Genomic DNA, 8,956 nt, shown 5'->3' with positions numbered 1-8,956 from the left:
GAATGCTTTGGGTGTACCAAACGTCACAATGTAACTGGATGGCTATAAAGGTGCACTACAGGTATCTCCGAAAGTGTCTATTGGGTTGGCACGAATCGAGACTGGGATTTGTCACTCCGTATGACGGAGAGGTATCTCTGGGCCCACTCGGTAATGCATCATCATAACGAGCTCAATGTGACTAAGTAGTTAGTCACGGGATCATGCATTATGGAACGAGTAAAGAGACTTGCCGGTAACGAGATTGAACAAGGTATAGGGATACAGCCGATCGAATCTCGGGCAAGTAACATACCAATGGACAAAGAGAATTGTATACGAGATTGATTGAATCCTCGACATCGTGGTTCATTGGATGAAATCATCGTGGAACATGTGGAAGCCAACATGGGTATCCAGATTCCGCTGTTGGTTATTGGTCGGAGAACGTCTCGGTCATGTCTGCATGGTTCCCGAACCCGTAGGGTCTACACACTTAAGGTTCAGTGACGCTCGAGTTGTTATGGGAAATAGTATGTGGTTACCGGAGGTAATTCGGAGTCCCGGATGTGATCCCGGAAGTCACGAGGAGTTCTGGAATGGTCCGCTGGTGAAGATCGATATATTGGACGAAGGGTATTGGAGTCCGGAAGTGTCCCGGGGGTACCAGGCTATGGCCAGCATGACCGAAAGGTGTTTCGGGAGCCCCGGCAAGTGTTGGAGGGCCTCATGGGCCAAAGGGGAAGGAGCAAACCAGCCCACTAAGGGGTGGTGCGCCCCCCACACCCTTTCCCACGTATTTGGGGAGGTGGGGTGCCTCCACCTGGCTTGGGAGGCAATCCTCCACCTGCTTGGCTTGGGGGGCAATTCTCCCTAGGATTTTCCCTAGGGAGATCCAATCTGCTTGGCCGCCACCCCATAGGGGAAACCCTAGGGTGCCTCCCCCTCTTCCCTTGCCCCTATATATAGTGGAGGGGTGGGAGGGCAGCCACACCTCTTCCCTGGCGTAGCCCTCTCCCTTCTCCAACACCTCCTCCTCATCCGTAGTGCTTGGCGAAGCCCTGCTGGAGAACCACGAGCTCCATCACCACCACGCCGTCGTGCTGTCGGAGTTCTCCCTCAACTTCTCCTTTCCCCTTGCTGGATCAAGAAGGAGGAGACGTCCCCGGGCTGTACGTGTGTTGAACACGGAGGCGCCGTCCGTTCGGCGCTAGATCGGATCTTCCGCGATTTGAATCGCCGCGAGTACGACTCCATCAACCGCGTTCTTGTAACGCTTCCGCTTAGCGATCTTCAAGGGTATGAAGATGGTCATCCTCTCCCTCTCTTGTTGCTAGGATCTCCATAGATTGATCTTGGTGATGCGTAGAAAATTTTGAATTTCTACTACGTTCCCCAACAGATATGGGCTGCCATAACGTGGTGGTGGCTCATGGCGGTGGTCTAGGTAATCACGGCGACGGGCTGGACTTCTTCGGCGTCAGCCGGCCGGGGAGCGCCTTGTTGACCTTCGATTCCTCTCCTCGTTGTTCAGGTGCTACCTTCATCGAAGGGTTGGCCCACTCCCAGTCATAGTCCATCGCTCGTCTCGCGCCCAGCAGCAGGACCGGACTCGTCTCGCACCCGGCAGCAGGACCGCACTCGTCTCACACCCGGCAGTAGGACTGAGCTCGTCTCGCGCCCGGCGACAGGACATCCCGATGGAGGCCAGTTTTGGCCATCCTATTGGGTCTCGGCGCAGGGGGCAGCTCAGGGATGCTAAAGGCGGGGCCTTTCCACTCGTCTCTTTGGTTGGGGTAGCGGTGGGCTGCAAGTGAGGTGGCATCGCAGTCTTGGATGCCCGGCGGCGGCCCTGGTGGTGGTGTCGCGGTGCTCTTGGGAAAAGCCCATGCCTTGGTGTTGCCCGGCGACCATGGTCGTGTGGGGGGCATGGTCGCCGGGGTGTGGCGTTCAGTGGCAATGAGTATTGGCCGGGGTAAAAACCTGTTCTATCTTCGGGCGTACCGGCGGCGGCGAAGCTCGTTCCCTTCTTGAAGGCGTCGTCACGGCCTTCATTGCCCGTCGGCTCGGGTCGTGTTGCTCTAGGGGAAACTCTAACCCTCGGGTGGGACGGTGGCGGTGCTCTGGTGTCATATCCTTCCTGAAGGCGCCGCCTTAGAACCCACGGTTTGTCATATGTGGCTTCACCTCTTCGCGGTGGCGTGCTCACGGTCGAGGACGCGACTACTCTTGTAGTGCTTGGGTGTGCCTATGTACGTTGTTGGGGAACGTAGTAATTTCAAAAAACAAATCCTACGCACACGCAAGATCATGGTGATGCATAGCAACGAGAGGGGAGAGTATGTCCACGTACCCTCGTAGACCGAAAGCAGAAGCGTTATAACAACGCGGTTGATGTAGTCGTACGTCTTCACGGCCCGACCGATCAAGCACCGAAACTACGGCACCTCCGAGTTCTAGCACACGTTCAGCTCGATGACGATCCCCGGACTCCGATCCAGCAAAGTGTCGGGGAAGAGTTCCGTCAGCACGACGGCGTGGTGACGATCTTGATGTTCTACTGTCACAGGGCTTCGCCTAAGCACCGCTACAATATTATCGAGGACTATGGTGGAGGGGGGCACCGCACACGGCTAAGAGATCTCAAGGATCAATTGTTGTTGTTGTCCCTAGAGGTGCCCCCTGCCCCCGTATATAAAGGAGCCAGGGGGAGGGGGTCGGCCGGCCAGGAGGGGCGCGCCAGGAGGAGTCCTCCTCCCACCGGGAGTAGGACTCCCCCCTTCCTTGTTGGAGTAGGAGAGAAGGAAAGAGGGGGAGAGGAGGAAGGAAAGAGGGGCTGCACCCCTTGTCCAATTCGGACCAGAGGGGGGCTGCGCGCCTCCTTCCTTTCGGCCTCTCTCCTCTATTCCCGTATGGCCCAATAAGGCCCATATACTCCCCGGCGAATTCCCGTAACTCTCCGGTACTCCGAAAAATACCCGAATGACTCGGAACCTTTCCGAACTCCGAATATAGTCGTCCAATATATCGATCTTTATGTCTCGACCATTTCGAGACTCCTCGTCATATCCCCAATCTCATCCGAGACTCCGAACTCCTTCGATACATCAAAACTCATAAACTCATACTATAACTGGCATCAAAACCTTAAGCATGCGGACCCTATGGGTTCGAGAACAATGTAGACATGACCGAGACACGTCTCCGGTCAATAACCAATAGCGGAACCTGGATGCTCATATTGGCTCCCACATATTCTACGAAGATCTTTATCGGTCAGACCGCATACCAACATACGTTATCCCCTTTGTCATCGGTATGTTACTTGCCCGAGATTCGATCGTCGGTATTTCAATACCTAGTTCAATCTCGTTACCAGCAAGTCTCTTTACTCGTTCCGTAATACATCATCCCGCAACTAACTCAGTAATTGCAATGCTTGCAAGGCTTATAGTGATGTGCATAACCGAGTGGGCCCAGAGATACCTCTCCGACAATCGGAGTGACAAATCCTAATCTCGAAATACGCCAACCCAACATGTACCTTCGGAGACACCTGTAGAGCTCCTTTATAATCACCCAGTTACGTTGTGACGTTTGGTAGCACACAAAGTGTTCCTCCAGTAAACGGGAGTTGCATAATCTCATAGTCATAGGAACATGTATAAGTCATGAAGAAAGCAATAGCAACATACTAAACGATCAAGTGCTAAGCTAACGGAATGGGTCAAGTCAATCACATCATTCTCCTAATGATGTGATCCCATTAATCAAATGACAACTCTTTTGTCCATGGTTAGGAAACATAACCATCTTTGATAAATGAGCTAGTCAAGTAGAGGCATACTAGTGACACTATGTTTGTCTATGTATTCACACATGTATTATGTTTCCTGTTAATACAATTCTAGCATGAATAATAAACATTTATCATGATTTAAGGAAATAAATAATAACTTTATTATTGCCTCTAGGGCATATTTCCTTCAGTCTCCCACTTGCACTAGAGTCAATAATCTAGTTCACATCAGCATGTGATTCAACACCAATATTCACATCTGTATGTGATTAATACCCATAGTTCACATCGTCATGTGATCAACACCCAAAGGGTTTACTAGAGTCAATAATCTAGTTCACATCGCTATGTGATTAACACCCAAAGAGTACTAAGGTATGATCATGTTTTGCTCGTGAGAGAAGTTTAGTCAACGGGTCTGTCATATTACAGAGTCGTATGTATTTTGCAAATATTTTATGTCTTCAATGCTCTGCACGGAGCTATTCTAGCTAATTGCTTCCACTTTCAATATGTATCCAGATTGAGACTTAGAGTTATCTAGATCAGTGCCAAAACTTGTATCGACGTAACCGTTTACGACGAACCTTTTGTCACCTCCATAATCGAGAAACATATCCTTATTCCGCTAAGGATAATTTTGACCAATGTCCAGTGATCTACTCCTAGATCACTATTGTACTCCCTTGCCAAACCAAGGCAGAGTATACGATAGGTCTGGTCCATAGCATGGCATACTTTATAGAACCTATGACTGAGGCATAGGGAATGACTTTTCATTCTCTTTCTATTTTCTGCCATGGTCGGGTTTTGAGTCTTACTCAACTTCACACCTTGCAACACAGGCAAAAACTATTTCTTTGACTATTCCATTTTGAACTACTTCAAAATCTTGTCAAGGTATGTACTCATTGAAAAATCTTATCAAGCGTCTTGATCTATCTCTATAGATCTTGATGCTCAATGTGTAAGCAGCTTCACCGAGGTCTTTCTTTCAAAAACTCCTTTCAAACACTCCTTTATGCTTTCCAGAAAATTCTACATCATTTCTGATCAACAATATGTTACTCACATATACTTATCAGAACGACTGTAGTGCTCCCACTCACTTTATTGTAAATACAGGCTTCACCGCAAGTCTGTATAAAACTATATGATTTGATCAACTCATCAAAGCATATATTCCAATTCCTAGATGCTTGCACCAGTCCATTGATGGATCGCTGGAGCTTGCACATTTTGTTAGCACCTTTTGGATCGACAAAACCTTCTGGTTGCATCATATACAACTCTTCTTCCAGAAATCCATTCAGGAACACAGTTTTTGATATCCATTTGCCAGATTTCATAAAATGTGGCAATTGCTAACATGATTCGGACAGACTTTAAGCATCGATACGAGTGAGAAAAAACTCATCGTAGTCAACATCTTGAACTTTGTCAAAAACCCTTTTCGACAAATCTAGCTTTGTAGATAGTAACACTACTATCAACGTCCGTCTTCCTCTTGAAGATCCATTTATTTTCTATGGCTTGTCGATCATCGGGCAAGTCAATCAAAGTCCACACTTTGTTCTCATATATGGATCCCATCTCAGATTTCATGGCCTTCAAGCCATTTCGTGGAATCTGGGCTCATCATCGCTTCCTCATAGTTCGTAGGTTTATCATGGTCTAGTAACATGACTTCCAGAATAGGATTACCGTACCACACTGGTGCGCATCGTACTCTGGAATACCTACGAGGTTCTGTAGTAACTTGATTTCAAGTTTCATGATCATCATCATTAGCTTCCTCGCTAATCGGTGTAGCAATCACTGGAACTGATTTCTGTGATGAACAACTTTCCAATTTGGGAGAAGGTACAATTACCTCATCAAGTTCTACTTTCCTCCCACTCACTTCTTTCGAGAGAAACTCCTTCTCTAGAAAGGATCCATTCTTAGCAACGAATATTTTGCCTTCGGATCATTGATAGAAGGTGTACCCAACAGTTTCCTTTGGGTCTTCTATGAAGACGCACTTTCCGAGTTGGGTTCGAGCTTATCAGGTTGAAAACCTTTTTCATATAAGCATCGCAACTCCAAACTTTAAGAAACGACATCTTAGGTTTACTGTTAAACCATAGTTCATACGGTGTCGTCTCAACGGATTTATCTGGTGCCCTATTTAAACGTGAATGCAGCTGTCTCTAATGCATAACCCCAAAACGATAGTGGTAAACCGATAAGAAACATCATAGATCGCACCATATCTAGTAAAGTACGATTACGACGTTCGGACACACCATTACATTGTGGTGTTCCAGGTGGCGTGAGTTGCGAAACTATTTCACATTGTTTCAAATGAAGACTCCACGATCAGATTGTAGAAATTTTATTTTTCTTGTTACGATGATTTTCCACTTCACTCTGAAATTCTTTGAACTTTTCAAATGTTTCAGACTTATGTTTCTTCAAGTAGATATACTCATATCTGCTCAAATCATCTGTGAAGGTCAGAAAATAACGATACACACCGCGAGCCTTAACACTCACTGGATCGCATACATCGGTATGTATTATTTCCAATAAGTCAGTAGCTCGTTCCATTGTTCCGGAGAACGGAGTTTTAGTCATCTTGCCCAAAAGGCATGGTTCGCAAGCATCAAATGATTCATAACCAAGTGATTCCGAAAATCCATCTTTATGGAGTTTCTTCATGCGGTTTACACCGATATGACCCAAACGGCAGTGCCACAAATAAGTTACACTATCATTATTAACTTTGCATCTCTTGGCATCAATATTGTTAATATGTGTATCACTACGATCGAGATCCAACAAACTATTTTCATTGGGTGTATGACCATCGAAGGTTTTATTCATATAAACAGAACAACAATTATTCTCTGACTTTAAATGAATAACCGTTTTGCAATAAACATGATCAAATCATATTCATGCTCAACGCAAACGCCAAATAACATTTATTTAGGTTTAACACTAATCCTGAAAGTATAGGGAGTGTGCGATGATGATCATATCAATCTTGGAACCACTTCAAACACACATCATCACTTCACCCTCAACTAGTTTCTGTTTATTCTGTAACTCCTGTTTCGAGTTACTAATCTTAGCAACCGAACAAGTATCAAATACTCAGGGGCTACTATAAACACTAGTAAGGTACACATCAATAACCTGTATATCAAATATACCCTTGTTCACTTTGCCATCCTTCTTATCCACCAAATATTCAGGGCATTCCGCTTCCAGTGACCATTTCCTTTGCAGTGTAAGCACTCAGTTTCAGGCTTTGGTCCAGCTTTGGGCTACTTCACGAGAGTGACAACTTGCTTGTCATTCTAGTTGAAGTTCCCTTTCTTTCCCTTTTCCCTTTTCTTGAAACTAGTGATCTTGTCAACCATCAACACTTGATGCTCTTTCTTGATTTCTACCTTCATTGATTTCAACATCACGAAGAGCTTGGGAATCGTTTTCGTCATCCCTTGCATACTATAGTTCATCACAAAGTTCTACTAACTTGGTGATGGTGACTAGAGAATTCTGTCAATCACTATCTTATCTGGAAGATCAACTCCCACTTGATTCAAGCGATTTCAGTACCCAGACAATCTGAGCACATGCTCACTAGTTGAGCGATTCTCCTCCATCTTTTAGCCATAGAACTTGTTGGAGACTTCATATCTCTCAACTCGGGTATTTGCTTGAAATATTAACTTCAACTCCTGGAACATCTCATATGGTCCATGACGTTCAAATTGTCTTTGAAATCCCGATTCTAAGCCGTTAAGCATGGTGCACTTAACTATCAAGTAGTCATCATATTGATCTAGCCAAACGTTTATAACGTCTGCATCTGCTCGTGCAATAGGTCTGTCACCTAGCGGTGCATCAAGGACATAATTCTACTGTGCAACAATGAGGATACACCTCAGATCATGGACCTAGTCCGTATCATTACTACTAACATCTTTCAACATAATTTTCTCTAGGGACATATAAAAACATAGGGAAGCAACAACGCGAGCTATTGATCTATAACATAGTTTGCAAAATACTACCAGGACTAAGTTCATGATAAATTAAAGTTCAATTAATCATATTACTTAAGAACTCCCACTTAGATAGACATCCCTCTAATCTTCTAAGTGATCACGTGATCCAAATCAACTAAACCATGTCCGATCATCACGTGAGATGGAGTAGTTTCAATGGTGAACATCACTATGTTGATCATATCTACTATATGATTCATGCTCGACCTTTCAGTCTCTGTGTTCCGAGGCCATATCTGTATATGCTAGGCTCGTCAAGTTTAACCTGAGTATTTCGCGTGTGCAACTGTTTTGCACCCGTTGTATTTGAACGTAGAGCCTATCACACCCAATCATCACGTGGTGTCTTAGCACGAAGAACTTTCACAACGGTGCATACTCAGGGAGAACACTTCTTGATAATTTAGTGAGAGATCATCTTAAAATGCTACCATCAATCAAAGCAAGATAAGATGCATAAAGGATAAACATCACATGCAATCAATATAAATGATATGATATGGCCATCATCATCTTGTGCTTGTGATCTCCATCTCCAAAACACCGTCGTGATCACCATCGTCACCGGCGCGACACCTTGATCTCCATCGTAGCATCGTTGTCGTTACACCATCTATTGCTTCTACGACTATCGCTACCGCTTAGTGATAAAGTAAAGCAATTATGGGGCGTTTGCATTTCATACAATAAAGTGACAACCATATGGCTCCTGCCAGTTGCCGATAACTTCGGTTACAAAACATGATCATCTCATACAATAAAATATAGCATCACGTCTTGACCATATCACATCACAACATGCCCTGCAAAAACAAGTTAGACTCCCTCTACTTTGTTGTTGCAAGTTTTACGTGGCTGCTACGGGCTGAGCAAGAACCGTTCTTACCTACGCATCAAAACCACAATGATAGTTCGTCAAGTTAGTGCTGTTTTAACCTTCTCAAGGACCGGGCGTAGCCACACTCGGTTCAACTAAAGTTGGAGAAACTGACACTCGCTAGCCACCTGTGCGCAAAGCACATCGGTAGAACCAGTCTCGCGTAAGCGTACGCGTAATGTCGGTCCGGGCCGCTTCATCCAACAATACCGCCGAACCAAAGTATGACATGCTGGTAAG

This window comes from Triticum dicoccoides, chromosome 3B (genome assembly GCF_002162155.2).
Source record: "Triticum dicoccoides isolate Atlit2015 ecotype Zavitan chromosome 3B, WEW_v2.0, whole genome shotgun sequence".
Taxonomy (NCBI): domain Eukaryota; kingdom Viridiplantae; phylum Streptophyta; class Magnoliopsida; order Poales; family Poaceae; genus Triticum; species Triticum dicoccoides.
This window is presented reverse-complemented; position numbering follows the sequence as displayed.